The sequence below is a fragment of the Ambystoma mexicanum genome, chromosome 6q (genome assembly GCF_040938575.1).
Source record: "Ambystoma mexicanum isolate Mex_15411 chromosome 6q, UKY_AmexF1_1, whole genome shotgun sequence".
Taxonomy (NCBI): domain Eukaryota; kingdom Metazoa; phylum Chordata; class Amphibia; order Caudata; family Ambystomatidae; genus Ambystoma; species Ambystoma mexicanum.
In genome coordinates, this window is record NC_090937.1 from 376,830,109 (window position 1) to 376,845,261 (window position 15,153).

The following is a 15,153-nucleotide window of genomic DNA, read 5'->3' on the forward strand; positions in this document are numbered from 1 at the left end:
ACGTTCTCACTCTCACCCAGACATGGTTCAATGCCAGCTCAGTCACTGCTTTTGACACCCTTCTCCCCCATGGCTACAAGATCATATCAAAGCCTCGCCCCAACCATTCTGGTGGTGTAGTAACATTGATGTTCCCTGAGTGGGTACCTTCTTTCCTCATAACCACCCAGCCCCATTCCTCCTTCGAAAAGCGTGGTCTGCAAACTTGGCATCTCTACTACTTCCTCCTTAACTATTGCCTTTATCTACAGGCCCCCAGGCCTTATCTCCTCTTTCTTCTGAGATGGGCAGATTTATCCTCCTCTCTCCCGACTTCCACCTCTTAACTCCTCCTTCTTTGTGATTTCAATATCCACGTGGATTCTTCAATCATAGCCACCAATCTCTTTCATGATTTCAGCACTTCTCTCTCCCTCTCTACCCTCCCCTCAGGTCCTACACACTTATCTGGACACACTCTTGAAGCCTTCATCCATACTGATCTCTTGCTCTCATCCCCACTCTCCACCCCACTCTCCTGGTCTGACTCCCTCCTCTACTTCCACCTGCGATCTCTCAGACCCCTGACCAAACCTCCCCCAGCTGTGCCAGCCTTGTTTGCGGACATTCGTCCGATGAAGCCAGTGTCGGTTGCTGCATTCACCTCTACCTTCATCCCCCCCTCCTCCCTCTCCCGACTCAACTAGTGACCCTGCTCTCAAAAATCTACATCTTGCTACCACTAACACTCTCGATTTTCTTGCCTCTGCCATGATGGTCCATATGAAACCTGCCACCAAGCTTAACACTTGGTACGACTCTAATCTAGCAGCCCTAAAACGCAAGTGTAGAGCTGCTGAACGGAAATGGCACTTAAGGCAATACCATCTCTCCATATATTCCAAGTAAAGGGCTCACATTCAGGCCTGTGTCTCAGGGGTCCCCAACAAGATGGGCAAACTCTTTAAAATCTGCAAGGAACTGGCCAATCCATCTGTAGTCTCTACCTCACCTTTTCCCTCCCAGGCCCTCTGCATTGCACTGGCCATCCACTTCACTACTAAAACTCAGAACATCCTGAGCTCTCTCTCTTCCTCCCACCCATCCTCCCATCCCCCTACCATCCTCAGACCCTCCTCCTCCCCCTCCACTTTTCCCTCCTTCTCTCCTATCACATCGGACAAGATCACTAGAGTAGTCCGCTCTATGAAGGTCTCTTCCAAACAGGTCTCCCCTGTGCTTCCAAAACTAATAAGGACAATATTGTCTCCCTTGCCCCAGCACTCACAGACTTCTGTAATCACTCTCTTGCCACTGGGTCTTTCCCCTCCTCCCTCAAGCACTCCCTTGTGTGCCCCCTCCTGAAAAAGCCTTCCATCGACCCCTTGTGTCCGGCCATCTACCGGCCCATCGCTATTACTCCCTTCCTTGGGAAACTTCAGGACAAGTTGGTCTTCCCCCAAATGACCAGCACACTGTGCTTGTTGGTTGCCTGTATGACCATCAATTTGGATTCCGGTGCATCCAGAGGCACAGAAACTGCTCTTCTGAACACCTGTGAAGAATTGCTCGCCTCTCTTGACTCCAACACTCTTGCTGTTCTCATTGTGCTTGATCTCTCCTCTGCTTTTGACACAGTCAACCAATCCATCCTCATAAATCGGCTCCATGATACCCTTGGTATCTCAGAGTGGGCCCTGGATTGGCTGACCTCCTTCCTCACTGACCATCCCTCCCAGGTTATCCTGGGTTCTTTCTCCTCATCCCCTTTTATCGCCACTTGTGGTGTTCCCCAGGGCACTAACCTTTTGCCTTGGCTCTTTAACATCTATCTCGCCCCTCTCGCTTTTCTGATATCCACTTTCTCCCCACACTTCCAGTGTTATGCAGATGCCACTGAACTCTTCTTCAGGCTACACTTTGCATCTTATCTGACTTCCTCTATCATTCCTGATTGCCCGTCCGCCATCCAGTCTTGGTGCACCTCCAATGATCTCTGTCTCAATGCTAACAAGACTGATATTGTTCCTATCAGGACTCCTGCTCCCTCGTTCTCCCTTCACTCTGGCCACCCTCTATGGGCTCTCACCCCTCTCCTTCCTCTGAATTCAGAAACCTCAGAGTCATCTTCAACTTCTCTCTCTCTTTCATTACTCCCATTCTGGACCTTACCAAGGAGGCCTATTTCCAACTCTTCCTCCTTAGGGGCATCCTCCCTTTCCTCACCTTTCCCCAGATGCTTAATGTCTCAAGAGCTCTGGTACTCTCCAGGCTGAACTATTGTAACACCCTCTTCCTTAATCTACCTTCTTCTCTCTGACCCTCCAACTAATCCAGAATGGGGGTATTGCAGCTCCGCGAGGTCTCAGCATGACGTGGGATGGCTCAAAATTCAGGTCTTCTTGAGTTTAGTGGATTTCATCAAGCTGTGGGTTGGCGTCATTGTTTTTATAGTCCCCAGGTTGCTTGGAAGGAAGGGCTACAGTAGGCTCTGGTTACACAACAGGATCTCTGGTCGCTGGAAATCGTCTCAGTCACGTTTACTTCATCTTCCTCTTTGGGTTCAAGGCCAACGGTCGACTACCTCTTCAGCTTCCAGGCTTAGACTTCTATGCAGGAACCCAGCCAATCAAACAGGTGTGCAACATTCAAACCTGGGGAGTTGGCAGTTCTTTTATGACAGCCAGCCTCCCAGTTGGAACTTGTTTCTCGCGGACGGGCTGGAAGACAAAGGGGTGCAGATCTTTGTCTCCTCCCACGCTTCCTGCCTTCACAAACACTCTGGAGCCTGAGCGGGTTTGACTAAGGACTCCCGACGTAGATAAAAGTGACACTTAGGACTTTCCATACCTGAAGGGTAAGGGGAAGAACTGAGAAGGGACAAGAAGCACACAAATGGCAAGAAAAAGATGACAGGGGACATTTTGGTAAAATGGGCACCCTTGGGTGCCTTTACCGCAGCTGTGGAAACAGCCTGCGGTAAAGGTGTGCCTAATTAGTAAAATAGTTCACTGCCACCAGCCATTAAAGGTTAGCTTGTCTCTGTAACAGAATTGTTACAGTGCTAGTGAGAAAGGGGATACGTTGTATCTCCATAGCACTCCCCATAAGATTAAGGGTGTGGTTTTCACTAACAAAATGTAGATGGGATACAAATATCCTTTCTACCCTTGGGAACTGTAGTTCTCACAAGGTTAGCCAGAGAAAGTAAAAGTGGAGCCCAAAGGGCAACCCTGTCACAATAAAAGGTATGCACAAAAAAAGGTGTCAAAAGGAATAAAATTAAAAGGTCACTATGAAGAGTCTTAGAAATTACACCCATCAAAAGAGTAAAAGTATCTGTGAGTGTTGAAAAAGGTTGCTCCTCACTGTTGCAACTCACGATAGGGAAAACTAATTCACCAGTCCAGCAAAAAGTTCTGGGGTACTCACAAGTGAGGCAGATTTAGCACTCAAATTAAAATCTTACCTAACACTCAGTTAAACGTAACATTGACTAATATGGGCAATTACAATATAAGACGTGACTACAATGATTAAATGTTATTGGAATGTATTACTGTGTGCCTGATTAGGGTGATCAGTTTACTGGTGATGTCCAGATTATGTTGTTTAGTTCAAGGAGGAGTTGCAAATGGCCACAAATGATCAATTACATTTTTCACCTTGCATGTCAAGATGAGGATTGTGTAGTCAGTTTGGAATGCATCTAGCCATCCCCGTGCAGCTGTTTACAGCTGTGTATGTGCTTCAAAATTGGAAATGTATTTTAGTTAATTGAAAAGGTTTCCAAATAATTTTATCCTTTCAGGGATTTCAGTTGTGATCCAGAGGGGGGGGGGCGTGCATGCACGCGCACACGCACACGCACACACACTTGTGAGGAGAAAGCAGACAGAAGTTTAAATGCCGACTGCCCTCTTCCCCCAGACTCACAAACACAATTCCATTAAACTTCAATTCATAGAAGACACTCTCTTTTTCATTTCAAGATGATATGTCCTGTCTTCAAAGAGAACAACTGTGAGGTCAATGTTTACTCCAAAGGTGAGGCTGCCGAAATGACAATTTACTTTGAGGCAGTCCAGTTCACTATGCTCTGAGAAAAGTGGAATGAAGGAAGAGTAGGATTAGAATGCATGATTCTGGCACATCTAAGTTTAAAAACACTTTCTTTGGGTGTTTTACGTTAATATTTAACAAAGAGAGAAGATGGAAATGAGAAAAAATGGAAAATATAGATTGAGGATGTGCAACCGGTTACAAGATTTGAGACGACATTACAGGGAGTAGGACACATGATGCCACCAACACTTTTCTAGAACTTATTTGTGAACCCATTTCTCCCCAAATTTTTTTAGATTTCATAAGTAGCATGACGATTCGATTGTCTGTTTTAAAGAGGCATTTTATTGAAGGTTCTGAAAACAATGGTATCAACATGTTGATGGCAGTAAATTGCAGAGGAGAGCATCACTATTGCGGGTAAATAGTACACAACCACATATAGGAATCGCACACACTCATATTTGCTATCAGGCTCATAGTCAAGCCTGCACGACTGTACATTCTTAAAACAGCAACCACGTGCCAAAACGTCACACACCTCTATCTGGAAGAACGCCGCCAACAGCAGCATACACTCACATGTAGATCTCATCATGACCAGTCATCTTCAGCTTCTTGACTTGCATGGACATCCCGATCGCACATACAATCCGCATAGTCCACGCATGACCAATCCAAGGAAGCAACACATATTAGGTGGATGCTTTTGACACGTACTAACACATCACAGTGGCTTATGGTGGGATGGATAATTGAGGGTGTCCATAACTTCATGCCACGTACAAAGTAGAGTCCTCGTCTTTCCTGAACTCCTCCTTTCTATCCCTCTCAGCTGCTACTTAGATTTTTAAATCCACACGCCAGACCCAAAGGTCAGTACTCTCGGGAATTCTTTGGGACACTGAATGTTTACTCTTGGCGACCACAAGGGTGAGTAAAAAGAATTTTAATAGTGTTTTACCCTTCATCACCTGGAACAATCTTGTCAATTCAGCTGAGTCAGCTCATTCAATCGGAAAACAGCTCCTCCCCAATACCTCATGGCTACCTCATGGCTGCCTCAGAGATCCAGTAAACATATGGGTAATCAGCTGGTGCCAGATGACAATGCCACCATGGGGGTTCCAGTTTGTCATGTGTTTTGGCTAGAAACATGTACACTCTCATTAAACATTCCTGATGAGCCAGATTAAACTTGGCTTTGCATGACAAATCCTCGGTAAGAACTCACGATGATTGCCACTGCCTATCCGAAAGAGTCCCAGCCAGGCCCTTTCCCATTTAGCTCTGGCTCTGCCCAACGTAGCACCAGCCTTGGGCATTCCCGCCGTATATTTTCAGTAGTTACCACCCTCCAGCGGAGATTGAAGGGCCCTGCTCACCACGTGCTTCCTTGGCCTCTGTGGAAAGTCCAGCCAAAAGAATGTTAATATCTGCATTCATAAATGAGAGGGGTCGGTAAGAACCACAATCCTTTCCCAGCTTAATAAGAAACACCAACTGTGCCTCCCTCAACGATTCTGGTAGATCAACAAGCCCCACCCCTCATTGTAAACTCCAAGATATTTTGGGGCTATCTGTCCGTTGTGGTGTTGGATAAATTCAACAGTCAAGTCTTCATTACCCATTGATTTACCCTACCCAGATTCTCTACTGTCCAATAAATCTCTCCTTAAATAATAGGCTTGTCAAACTGGTTATCATCTGCTGCTGACAGCGACCTCGGTTCTGCATCATGTAACCAGTCCTCGACCTGCTCTTGTGCTCCCTGGATGTGATCCACCTGTAAGTTCTCATATTAACTATACAACACTTCATTGACCTCCTACCGGGGCTGCCACGTCACCCTTGTAATCCCTGCTTTCAGGTAATACACTGGATCTCTTGTCCCTATCAAACATCCAGGTGAGTGACCTGGCCATCTTTCCTCCCTCAGTGTGCTGTTTGGCCACATAGGCTTTGTGTTCAAAATGTCCTGATCTGTCATGAGCTTTTAATAGTTTTGAAAGTAGTTCATGTTTTTCCTCAACGCAAGTGTCACTGAACGTCTCTCAGGGTTCAAGCAATGGCACTCAGCATCCAATCTCAGCAGTGTGGAAAGCACAGCCTTTGAACGCGAGTTCCTCAAGATACACAGAACCCTCTTATCATGACTGTGACATCCTATTACTCCAATCCCTTCCATTTGTAGAGTTCCAGATAATATGAACAGCTATATCCTTTTCTGTATGGTTACTAAACCACCATATGTGTCCCATAAACCCGCCCTACACACCAAACACTGGTGTGCATGGTCAGATACGATCCTATGCAAGTAGCCCAAAGATACAAATGCATCCATGTCCATAACTCTGTGAAAGCATAGTTGATCCTGGAATGTGGCCCCTTAGTACCTGAACAGCATCATTAGATTGCCCCAGGCATTAGCTTCTCACTCTTTTGCTCTTGGTTCCTGATGCATATTTTAGCTTTTTCAATTGACCCCTCTTTTAGACAACAGGCTTGCTGCCTATACTTGGACATCTTCGCCCTAGCAGCTGTTGACCCAGGGGCCATCACAAACACCAAGGCCTGCGCAGAGTATATCCTTGATCCTGTACTGCTCCATGTGCAAATGGAGATTGCGCGCCCAGAGGCATGAACAGGACCATGGCCTCATTACGATACAGCTCTGCAGGATGAAGTTACCTTTACCACCCTAGACTTGGTGTGTCAGGGTTTAATTATCTACCTTATATTGCTATATTAAAAGATATATAAATAATAAATAATGTTAACTTGCAATATAATGGAGCCCTTATTTTCTATCTCATAAAATGATTGAACTGGGTGTTTTTTGGCAGTTTCTATGTACACTCTTCCATTCTGCCTCTGCTGCCCGATTATTAGACCAATGGCTTATATTAGAACAATGGCCAATAGACCAATGGAACCTGCGTTGAACAGAAACCAATCTGCCCATGAGTTGCCCTCAGAATGATAAGTGACACTCTGAATCTGCCACTGTTAATGGACAATAATATGACTGAACACAAAAAGCTCCATCATGCGCATTTGCTCTTTTTGCAGTGGCAGCATGCTATTGGAAATGCACCTTGACTAAACACCTTCCAGGGGAGTCACTCAAATCCATTTGGGCTGCAACATGAGCACAAAGTAAACTTGATGGCTGCTTTGGGAGGGGTGGTAGAAGAGCATCATCTAGGTATGGTACTGCCGGGGGGTGGTTGGGGGGAGGGGGGGTGTGGACTGGAAACCAGGAGTCATGCAGAGGCAGAAATATGAGCCAGCGGTGCTAGTAGTAACAACCTCCCATCACATTAGAACTTCCCCATAAACACAGAATTACTATAACTATATTAATTATCATTATTTGTATTATTATTATTATTATTATTATTATTATTATTATTATTGTAATCATTCATGTTTAAGGAGAGGACCTAGTTCAAGAGCTGTACACAGTGAGGGTAGCACGCTTTTGGGCTGGCATCTTTTAACAGTGGCGCAGTTCTGTGATTTGAGGTCTGTGCGTGGGTATGCGCATCCTTTGACACTAGTCCTTGGTCAGGTGTTGTTGAAAAAGCCATTACTTGAGAGATTTGTGAAATTGGTGAATTGTGGGTGTATTCCGAGCCAATACTGGGATCGAGTTCCAGAGGGTGGGTGCGTAATTATTACTATTATTATTATTATTATTATTATTATTATCATTATTATTATTATTATTATTATTGATAATAATAACAATGATCAGAGAAGCAGAGATGTGCATTAAGCAAAAGTAAAGCACAATTGTTATCTGGAGGTAAACATTGGAAAGACTGACATTTTGACCAAAGGAGAGAAAACAATGCCTGAATTTGCCATCATTGGCCGCCTACAAGTAATCCTATTGGAGGCACAGGTACTCTACCAGTGCCCTGATATTGATACCTTGTTAAGGAAGTAGAAACAATATTTGCAATCATGCAACATACTTTCCCTTTTTTTATTGACAAAATGCAATTTCTTTTTGAGGGGGTCGGGTGTCGTTGGCCAATCATCTTCTACAAGATAATGGGGATGTACTGTGAATGCAAGCAGCTGTTTTTAGAGCACAAATAATTATGAGATTTAGTAATGGGGAGACCAATTATTGAAATTAGATCACTGCTGGCGAGGACTGAACCTATAATTCTCACATCTGTTTGCATCCCAGGCCACACTTCCAGCATCTGGTCTTGCAGCACTCTGACAATGGTGTGTGTCTGAGTACACATGAATTTACTTTCAGCCAGTGAAGCCTGCACACTTTGTGGTCGGAGAATGCATGTGCTGACCCTGTTGTATGACACGTAGACACAACAACAAAAGTTCCTGATGCAATCACTCAATAAACAATGAGTGAAAATGTTTCAGGTTTAATTAAAGCCATAGCTATATCTTACAAAAACAATTATTAAAGGTTATTCAGAAATTCCTACATTATTCAAAAATACATCAAGCTCATAAAGAGAAGTACAGTGAAATTGTGCTATTTCACAGATTACTTTTAGGACATATCACACACACCAACCTGAGTACAATCAACACAAATGTACACAACATATTAAGCCCACAATGTTTAGGCAGTACAGGCAAGAATGTATGCACAAATGCATCAACCTCATCTGGGCTTTTGTGAGACAGGATCATTTATTTCTCTTGGCAATCCTATGCAATTTAAGCCTAGTGGTTGTTAAGCACAACTTGACAGTGCTAATAAAAGGTTGCCAACTTACGTTTTGACCTCAATGACCAGAATTGTCCATTTCAGGGCAAAGCACAGTTGTTTGGTAATGTGTTGCATTCATACAGTTGCTCTGTCCTCCATTAATTTCAAGAGAGGCTGCATGTTGAAGCATCAAGGTGCATGGCACACCTAACGGCATCAGGTGATGCCCGAATCTGCAACACAATCATTGTCAGTCTTATTTTATTCTATTGTTCATTCATGACGTGCCCAATACTGGTGAGTGTTTTCTAAGCGCAGGATCGTGCTACCAAGACAAAGTCACTGCCCCTGAGCTACCGTTCCTCTCCTGAAGCCATGTCTGTGGTGACATACACGTTTTAACACGTTTTAACACGTTTTAACTCTTCCTTGGTTGCGCTGTTATTGATGACACGTGGGAGCGGCTTACAGCTCAAAGCCGAGTAATGACAAGGGGAAGCCTGGTGGTGAAATGACACAGAGCGCTCTGCACTCTGCACTCTGCTGCGCCTGCACGCTCATTTGGGGCTTAAATAATGTGGAAATCTTTCGCTAAAACAACCCTTTCGAGTAATAACAAAAGTCTATATGTCCAAATGTTGCTCTCAAGTAGATTAACATAACACTGAAATACATCACGAACATTTTGAAGCGAAGAACACAATCAAATAATAATAGACTATTATTATTGTTATTAAATAATACATGGCTCATTCCTACTCGAAACAAATAATATTAATTTCATAAAAAATAGATGAGGATCAGGCCAATTAAATTCGAGTGACACTTGCTAAAGTAAATCTGTGTGAGCTTTAAAGCGCTCCGTTTCCTATCATGGTGTTCATTGTCACTAGTCACTCTTTCTGAGCGGACGAATGCTCTACAAAATATGGGGAAAAGAAAAGGGCATTAGATTAGAAATCAGCCACCATACACTAATTTCTTAGCAACGGCTAGAACAGCTATAGGAATTACAGCGGGGACGACCCCCACCCCCCAGAGCAGAGCATGTCACAGTGATCGCGAACCCATTACCGCATAGAGGCATGCCTAATAAACTTCCTATTAGAATGTCAAACCTGCGTGCTACCGAATTCTCCAGCACATTTATTTGATATGTCTGAGGCAATTATGAAAGGCTGGGTGATAAGAAGCAGCACGTTGGGCCAGAGCAGAGCCAGAATGGAATGAGGAAATGGTGTGAGTTCATGGCCCTATGCTTTGGTCCTTTGTGAAAAGCCTGCCGTTTGAATGCGCATTTCTCTCACACCGGGTGTTGCCCTCGCTTTGCCGTTGAAAAGCGAACTATTGTACATAGAAGAGAAGCCGTTTCTTTGTTTTTGACAGAATGCCTATTGTGTTTGCTAACCTGCTTACACTGGGAGTGAAAATGACACCAATAAGCATTGCCGAACACAGCAAGTCTAACTTTTTTTTGTTTACAATACGTGAAAGTGTTGGTACATTTATGTGTTAGTAGGCCTGTGTTTATGTAGCAGGATGGAAGTGTTACTGTGAAGGGGGGATGATGAGAACATGAGGATGGATGTATGGAACGATGAATGCCTCAGAGTAGTGATTTTGCTAATTTACAACGATAAAGAGGTGAGTATTATGTAGAATAATCTATTTAACGTTTTGTTAGCAGCAAGAATTCATTATTTCACAAACAATATCTTTTCATCCATTCAAGAACTTCAAGAGCTACAGTGAGCACCAGTGCTTTGGACCGTATCCCCTGCAGACGGTTGATGTATCCCATTCAAGAACTTCAAGAGCTACAGTGAGCACCAGTGCTTTGGACCGTATCCCCTGCAGACGGTTGATGTATCCCATTCAAGAACTTCAAGAGCTACAGTGAGCACCAGTGCTTTGGACCGTATCCCCTGCAGACGGTTGATGTATCCCATTCAAGAACTTCAAGAGCTACAGTGAGCACCAGTGCTTTGGACCGTATCCCCTGCAGACGGTTGATGTATCGTACTGCTGAGACATTGGGCCTCATTACGAATTTGGCAGTAGCCGTGACTTTAAAACCGGCACGGCTGCCGCCAAACTTGTGAAATTACTGGCACCCGGAAATGGGCAATTACCGGGGTGTGCCGACCCCAGCCGACCCGGTAATTGCCCATTGCCGGGTGCCAGTACACATTACTCCCCATTCCCATTGAGCCCCATAGGAGAAACGCAGGCAATCTTTTCGAAAACATCTGATTGCAAAGAAAAATGGCAGCAAGGTATAAACAATTGATGTACATTTCAGACTCCTCTGAAGACCATGAACCACTAAACAAGATGTTTCCACATCTAGCTCTGCAACAGAGTGAGAGGAAGCACTGCCGTTTCAAGCCTCCATGTGAGCAAGCAATCGCCAGATTTCTTCCCTGCCTTCTTGGGAAAGTGTGGGCCAATCCGAATTGGTCAGACCAAATAATACAGGGGACCGGGAAATATGGACTGTTTTGAGGCAGACAGTAGACATGTGAACTGGGCCAACAGTTGAATGGAAATGACAGTTTGCTGTGGTACAGAAGATAACTCTCTTTTCTGAGGAAGTTTGTTTTCAATTGTTTTTCTTGGCCTCATCCAGCTTTGCCAGAGTACGGCGTGCACCATCTGAGGGTCCTGCCTGCAAAAACGAAGCTCGTTAGGCCTACAACACCCAGGACTCTGCCTGCAAATGTGGATGCTATCTGGAGCACTGTGATTAGCTCCCAGAAAGTCTTGAGACTGTCTGGAGGTTTGTTTTTATTCATTCTTTCATCGTGGCCACATCCTGGTTTTCCAGAGGACCCTGTGCACTGCAAGTATGGAAGCCATCTTGAGCACTCTGATTGGCTCCACCAGGGACATGTGACATATGACACATTGACATCCCTTATTTAGTCTCCCTTGGGCATCTGCAGCCAAGTGCCAAAAGCAGCTTAAGGCAACTGTCTGTTGGGGCCAGTTGGGACCAAAAACACATTGGGCTAGAACCCCTGCTTAAGCCAGAACTTCACTGAACTCACCATTTACCTAACGTCTTCGTCCACGCTTAGGGATTCTTCCACCCATTGACTGTCCATTCACTGCAGAGCTTCTGTTGCCTCATATTGCTTACACCTGGTTCTTCTCAACCAACCATCCACCCATTCGCTTTTCACTCACCCACCTCCCCTCTCACTGTCTTGGGCACACACTTTCTTCATTGTCTTAACTTGCATATTTCTTCTACCCTTCATCAAGCATCTTGACTTTGTTCCATTCCTCCTTCAACTCACTCTTCTCCTTCCCTTCTCTCATAGCCGTCAGCCTCAACTCGGTGAAACTTCTACATCTCTCTCCAACCTCCCCATCTTCCTCCTCTGCACCTGCACCCCTCAAATAGGATGCTTTGTTCTCCCAGAATCTCCAACCTCATCTAACCTCCTTGTCTACCGCACATCACATGCTCCTCTCCCCCATCTACTTTACTTCTTTTACTTGGCCTCTGGAATGCACAATCCCCCTTCAACAAGTCTTTCTACATCTTTGACCACTTCGATTCTTATCACCTTAAATCTTTCACTTCTTGCTGTCACAGAAACCTGGATCAATGTTCATGTCTCTGGTACACTAGCAGCTATTCACACTAACTCTGCTGCCTTCCCTCACTCTCCCTGACCTCTTGGAAAGGTTAGGGTGAGGGGTTCCTTATCAATAAGGCCACCAACACTACCCCTCAACACTGCCTGATATCAACTCTTCCTCTTTGAATATGCCACTATTAAACATCTCCCTCTTACTCCTCTCACTGATCTGGCTCTTTATCGACACCCTCGCCCTCTCAAGAGCTTGCTCGCTGATCAGACCCTTCTCCTTGAGGCACTTCCTAGCCACATCCCATTGTCATGCTGGGGGACTTCAACCCCTTACGCAGCTCTCTGCAGCCACCTGCCTTGAACTTAACTCTGTCCTATCTGACCACTCCCTTCACAACCATTCTGCTCACTCTGATGTAGACTCCCCTTCTCTGACTTCTCCTTTGACCCTTCTCCCTTTAATTACTACATTGTTCACTTTAACATCTCAGCAGCTCCGCCTTCTACTCCCCCCACCCCTCTACAATGACAAAGAGGACTTTCAGTCAGGACTCTCTTCTGCCTTATAGTGATGATGTGAGGACCACTCTTCAGTTTCTTTTCCCTATTCATGACTCTTCCATTGACCGCTCTTTCTCTAACTTTCACTATGCAATTATGAATTCCTTTGACCAACATTATCCTGCTCACACATTCTCATCTCCCATCTCCGTTCTCAGCCTTCGATCACCTTTGAAATGCAGACCCTAATAACAAATGCGCTTTTTGACCTATGACACTGACGTAAATTACATACACCTGCCCTACTCCTAGCCTTCAAAATGTCCTTTGCCCACTAACATCTGCAGTTGACTGTGCCAAATCCCCCTACTTCATAAACCTAATCTCCTCCCTACACAATTATCTTCACCAAATTCCATCTACACTCCAATCTTTCTTCATTCCCCCAAAGCCAATATTCATTGCCTCCTCAGTTTTTGCTAATGACTTTGCTGACTACGTTTCCTTTAAAATCTCAAAAAGTATTGACACTCTCACATCCACCCTTAGTCTCAAAAATGTGCCCTTATTTCACTGAGCACTTTAAACTATTTATCTCCCCAGTGGACACTTCCCTGCCTCCTTCTAATCTGCAACTATCTCTCCCCTATTGAAGAAACCCTCTGCAGACCCAAACCTCCCAGAAAACTGTCGCCCAGTCCTCCCCTTCCCCATCATTCAAAAGTCCTTAAATGGGTGGTCTTTGACTGGATCAATAAGTACCTTGATGATAGTGGCCTTGGAGAGGCACTTTAACATGGCTTCCGTAGTAAACACTTGACCGAGAGTGTAATCATGCATGTCCCCAGATTTCTGTCTATTTCTTACCACACTAAACTCTCTTCTATATTCATCCCTTTGGACTTGTCTGATGCTTTCAACACTGTCGACCATTCGTCCCTCCTCCTCACTCTCCAGGACCTTGGGTTTCACCTCATATGTGAACACTTAGAAACCTCTCACTCCACCCCTTTGCCTGTCACTGTCCTGCAAGGATTATTAATATTATTATTATTTTAGGGTATTTATTGAGTGGAGGTCTAGCTTCAGGAAGCAATGGAGCACTTAAAGTGGAAGTTCACTCAAAAATGTCTCAAAAGATGGGCCATAATCCAAGATATACATTAAAAATATTTTGAGGAAATGAGACTCAAAGTTTTGACATGGGGCATCCATTTTGTGAAATGAAGCAGCCTCCTCTGTTCCGCTGCAATAATCAAGCCTACTGGGAGCTTTTGATTACTGCTGCCAGAGAGCAGAGCTTAACATGAAGAGAGTAGGCTGTCTTGACTTTCATTTTATGTTTTCTGTGCTCCCCAAGCCCAGGGAAGCATGGGAAACTGAAAACTAAAGTCGCAGCATATGTGCCTGGACTCTCTTTTTAAGTCTCCCGGACTCCCCCAGGCTTGGGGGAGCCCAGGAAACTTAAAAAGGAAGCCACAGCAATCATAAATACAACAACGATATTAGCGCCGGATCCCAAATTGTGGTGGGGGTGGTAATTCCCCTTTGCCAATGCCCCAGTGGACCCAATGGGGCATTTTGGCTGCTATCACTGCTGTGCTTATAGTGCTGCAGTAATAGTGTTGTGGTAATAGCACCATAAATGGGCGAAAATTTGACAGATTTACCTCCAGCTGAAAGCTGGAGGTAAATCTGTGGGTAAATCTCCAACTTCCCGGCCAAATTCTGGATTGGGTGGAGCTGTAATGCAGTGGTAATAGCATTTCTGCGGCAATCTTACCACTACAGCCAACCCATGATGAGGCCCACTGAGTCTTGTCTAGGTTTGTGGGATGCTGAATAATGGATCCCTACAGAACCTTCCAACAGACAGTGAGACACACAAAATTCTGATCCCAGAAACAAAGATCCTGTACTCCAGTTAAAAAGCGGGTTATGGCACGGTATCCAAGGTAAACCTAATATCACTGTGTAATGAGCAACCTTTATAGTATCAAATGACACTTGTTCATTATGTGAGGTAATATGCATACAAAGAGGAATGGTTTGTTCAAAGATTAGACCGGAAGTCAATGGTGATCCATCAACACCCTCTACAGGAATCTGTATTTCCTTGGAAAATCTGGGTAGTGCCTTACTTTGGGCCTATTGATTATCAGTGCTGGTATATTGTGAATCTCTAAGTCCAAAAATGTGAAAGATTTTCTAATTACTATCATGTTATGGCTTCGATTGGCATGTGAAGGAGCTTGTTCGGGGGAACCCATTTTACATTCTCGAATTGCGGTTCCCTCCATGATCGGG